Below are 4,927 nucleotides of genomic sequence, written 5' to 3'. Positions count from 1 at the left end.
TATACCACATGATACAGGCAGTATACGAGCACTTAATGAATTCATCAAATAATTTGGAGATTTTTCGATAAGGAGTCCCGTCGGGATACCAAATTGTCGGCAGAAGTACATTGTTATTTTGTAAAATATGCATGTATGTCATCTAAATGTTTCAACATGGTTATCAAAAATATATACTGTCAGTTATTGTCTATTTGTCCGATCAACATTCAACATGAACTTTGGGATCTGGGTCATTAGGTGGCTCAACATGGAGGACAACTTCAACCCGATCATGGATGGGATTTTAAGTACGCTTAAATAAAAAAATTAGATTACGGCTATTATATTATACGGGCACGTTAAACCCAAGTGTCGACCGTTACAGAAGAATGAGATCAGGGTTGAGCAAAGAGTGTGTGTTGAGCAAGGCAGAGTCATGGAGGATGAAATCAAAGAAGAACACCTAAGTCAATCGGTTGGTACTGCATAGGATGCATGGTTCAACGAGCTATGATGCTACTGGCCCCAAGTTATTATTAGGATGCTTCCTTTCTTGTTTTTTATTTGGTTACATTGCGAGCATATGTGGCAATTGAAGTTTGTCTTACTTGCAAATTAAGACTTCGTGTGCCTTTGCCTTTATGTTTCATCTTTCATGCATGGACGTGTGTTTCATCTGTTAAGACTCCTTCTTTTTATAGCACAAATCCATTGGCCCATGGGAGGGTACCTATTGATTAGCACAGATAGAAAGGCGACGAGCCAACGAGTAAATACAAATCTAAATGCTCTCAATAAATAAGGTTAGTTATCTTCGCGGTGCATAAATGTGTTTTTTTTTTAAAAATGAAAATGGATATCCATAAGGATAAGATGCGATGATTTAGGCCGAGTGAACTAGATTCGAAAGGGCGCAGTGGAATCATAAATATGCCGGCACACGTATTTACTACTGGATAACACCATCATAAGCATATCCCATTCCAGGCCCTCGTCCAACGGAAAGTTGCAATGAGCGTTTCTCTGCTGCCGTCGACCTACACGCGATGTTTGGTTAGCCATAGCCATTAAAGTCGCATCAAATTCGATTGAGGACCTGTGCAAGTTTCGTATGATATGTTGGGCTGCGCGCGATGCAGGCGAAGAGGATATTGGGCTCAAGATGGTTTCTATACCACCCCCGCATGACATGAAGTGGTGGTGGAGACGCAACCCAATGGGACAAAGATTTTTCGAGAGGTGCTTTGAGGTTGGTCACCTAGAGCTTCTGAAACCACCAGAAGGTGCTGCGGGAGCTCTACACACAACGTAACCACGCCATCAGATAGGAAATGCTGCATAATGCAGCAAGCAATGGCTTCGATGCTGCCAAGTACGCAGTTTCAATGGAGTTGCTCAGTTGAAAGGACGACAACGAGGCAAAAAAATGGTTTGGAACTATTTCGCGCGCTTGAAGCGGGAGTTGCTTGCGGTCTATGAGTCGATCAAATGCTTGACCCGAGGCCATATGGGTTTTCTGTATGACTTCCGCCGAAGGGCGACAAAGCGAGGCTCCGTCTACGGTGTCGGACTGTCACGCCGACTATGAAGTGGAACGATACGTAGACATACCTAGGGTTTAGGGTTGCCATATTGTGGTTGACGGATCACACTGAGTTTAGGATTGCCATATAATTAAATAATATATTGTTTATTGTATAATGAATGCTATATTTTTTATATATCAATGACGTAAATATTTGACAGCGATTTATATTATTTAGCCGATTACTCCTTTATAAATCTGAAACCAACCAAATCCCAACAAATAACAGGCAAACGGTGTCTTGGTTAAACCGATACTTATATTGATCGGATACTACAACACAAAAAAAAGCAAAAGAAAAAAAAACTAGAAAACCTAAAATGTAACACCCTACCACACAGAACTTTACACCTAGGATGTAAAACAGAGGTAGTGAGGCGCTACGACCTCTAAAAATAAAATACATATATATAATAATAGACTGAATATAATAAACTAGGAGTCTTGAAAAATGGGTAAAATGAAATTCGTAAAATAAAAAGCGCATCGCTCGGGAAAGAATTACTTGCGTGCTAAGAAACCTAAAAGTTCAAGATATAAATAAGCAAGAGAGAGAAAAGAGGGCCAAGAATACAGCATAACTAGCTCCTGACTCAACCTGCGAAGCCAAGGCTGGCCGGAGAATATATATACATACATATACAAACATCCCAAAAATTATAATACAGAAAAAGGACCCTAGCTCTCCTGTAACCTCCATGAGAAACAAAATAACAAGTTTCTTGGAGAGCAAGCTAAGTACATAAGTATATACATACAAACAGTAAACCCAAAATGACCAAGAACTACTCAGCTTCAAGATTCCAGACGCTTAGCGAGGAGCCTCTCGACCTGCATCTGAAAATAACAACACAGTATGGGGTGAGAACCGGAGATTCTCATCATGGTAAAGGTGCCACGTGTATAATAAATAAGGTCCTAGGAAAGCCATAGGCAATCCTAGAACTCCGTCATTCAATTATCCAACTTAATTATTAAACAGAAATCATAAAGAGGGTGGTCTTCTAGAGAACTCTAAACCTAGCTTAAACTTTAACCTTAACTCTAAACCTGTCCACCTTAGCTCCGTACCTCCATCTCCAATTATTCACATAGACAAAATAAACAGACAAGGCAAGCACAGGTAGGAAAACAAGTAGTTCAAGTAACATTTACAACATTTAGCAGAATATAATCAACTAGGCATTCGCAATTAAGGCATAGCAAACAAAGCACACATACACATATGATGAATGTCTATCCTACTGGCCGTGAATTCACGTGTCGGTTACTTTGCCAGAACCCAACACATCTGGTAGTTAACCCAGAAATTGGTCTCTAGGTTGCGCATCTCCAAGAGGATCATGAACGAAGGAGAGTGCCTTTCCACATCGAAGGAGTATGCCTTTCCACCTTACAACCAGAGAAGAATGTGGGGGATACGATACGAAGGAGAGTACCTTTCCACCTTTTCCACATCCACATCACGACAAGAGAGTAAACTTCCACCCTCAACTTGTCATCCGAACACATGTTCAAATTAATTACGCAAGCAGGATTATACCCAGACCTTGCCATTCCGACCATCTCGACCACACACAGTCGTCTTAAATCTCATCATTTATCACATCATGTTCTTACATTCACTCAGCTTCACACCACTTCCCTCACAATTCATCTTGTTCACCCCCTTTTTCTTCATTCCCAAGTTATCTCATTTTCCTAGCTTCAACTAGCTTCTGGTTTTAGTACCATACCTTAAGTCTAAAAGGGAGAAAATAAAGGTTTAGAAGTGGCAAATTGGTTCAAAATAGTCAAAACCAGTTTTTGCAGCAGGCAGCAGCCACGCGTACGCATGGGCCACGCGCACGCGTAGAACGTACAGCCAGGCATGCGTATACGTGAGTCATGCGTACGCGTGAAGATGCACACATGCGTACGCATGCTTCTCGTGCATTCGTCGTCAAAATACCATGCCACGCGTACGCGTGGGTCACGCCCACGCGTGTATGGGCATTTTTAAAAAAATTGGCAGAATGCCTTGAAAGCTTGCTGCAACCAGTTTTTAACTTCCTGCTTCACAGTTTTATACACCAATTTTTCATCGTCAATAACTTGCTCTAAAAAAATTCTGTTTTTCACAAAATTGATATCGTTTAAAAGCTTGTAAAACCATCTTTCATTAAAATAAACCACATTTCCATTCAAAATTTGGGGAGTAAGTTATGGACTTCCAAAGTTCACCAAAATTCACTTTTTACCAAATTATAACCAATCCCCATTTTCACCAATTCATGTTCCTTACCATCAAAACTTGCACCTCCATCATATATCAAGTTTCATGTTATTAATCCTACCCACTAACACATTAATATACATACCAAATCATCAAAGAATCCTCCCTTTCCATCCATAACTTTCATATTAAAATTCATCAATCCATTACCTTCACTCATTAAAACCAAATCATAATTCGCCTTCATTAATTAAATAAGCCATAACCAGCAAGTTTATGTAACTCATATCATCATCATCATCAACCCATCATTAATAAATTACAATCAGACATGCTCATAATTCCAATACTAGCTCAATTACAAGAAACACATATTCAATAACATCAAGAACTCATAAATTCCAACATAAGTTCAACCATAAATCCATCCAACAACTTCACAAGACTAATCATTAAATGTATCTAACAATTCAACTTAACCTATGGTTTTCTAGCCTAAATTTTCACAACACCTTAAATGTTAAACGCGCAAAACCTAAACCATACCTTGGCCGATCACCGCGCTTGGACCAAGGCAGCCCCAATAACACAATCACAGCCCCTCACAAGCTTGAGAAACCAACCCGTCTTGACTTCAATCACCAACAAGCTTCCAAATGCTCCCAATTTAATTCCAATGTATATATATGAACTTAATTCACACCTAATACACATATATACTCCAAATTCAGATTTTACCTAATGAAATTAAAATTGAGTTAAGGTTTAGGGCAATCTTACCTCACCCATACGCGTAGCAACTCAAACCCAACAACTCCCGCAAGCTAGATCGAACCTAGAACACCAAATTGGGAAGAATCTCACCATAAGATTTATCGGTGAAATTGATTCGACAAAAATATAGAGCTCAACTCGCTGGATGCGTGGCCGCAAACGGTGCGGCGATCGAAACTCAGACGGAAGAGTTATGGTGGATCAAAGGTTGAAGAGGGTTGAAGAGCTCTTCTTCCCTCCCCCAATCTGTTTGGCGTTACTGCATGAAATGGGGAAGAAAAAGCTGCTTGCTTCTTTTAATTATGGGTCCGGTTGGACCCACGAGCTCCGGTTCAACTGGTTCAGCCCAGGCACCCAACTTTAGGTCAAAT

Source organism: Arachis hypogaea, chromosome 13 (assembly GCF_003086295.3).
Source record: "Arachis hypogaea cultivar Tifrunner chromosome 13, arahy.Tifrunner.gnm2.J5K5, whole genome shotgun sequence".
Lineage (NCBI taxonomy): Eukaryota > Viridiplantae > Streptophyta > Magnoliopsida > Fabales > Fabaceae > Arachis > Arachis hypogaea.
Note: the sequence above shows the minus strand (reverse complement) of the source record.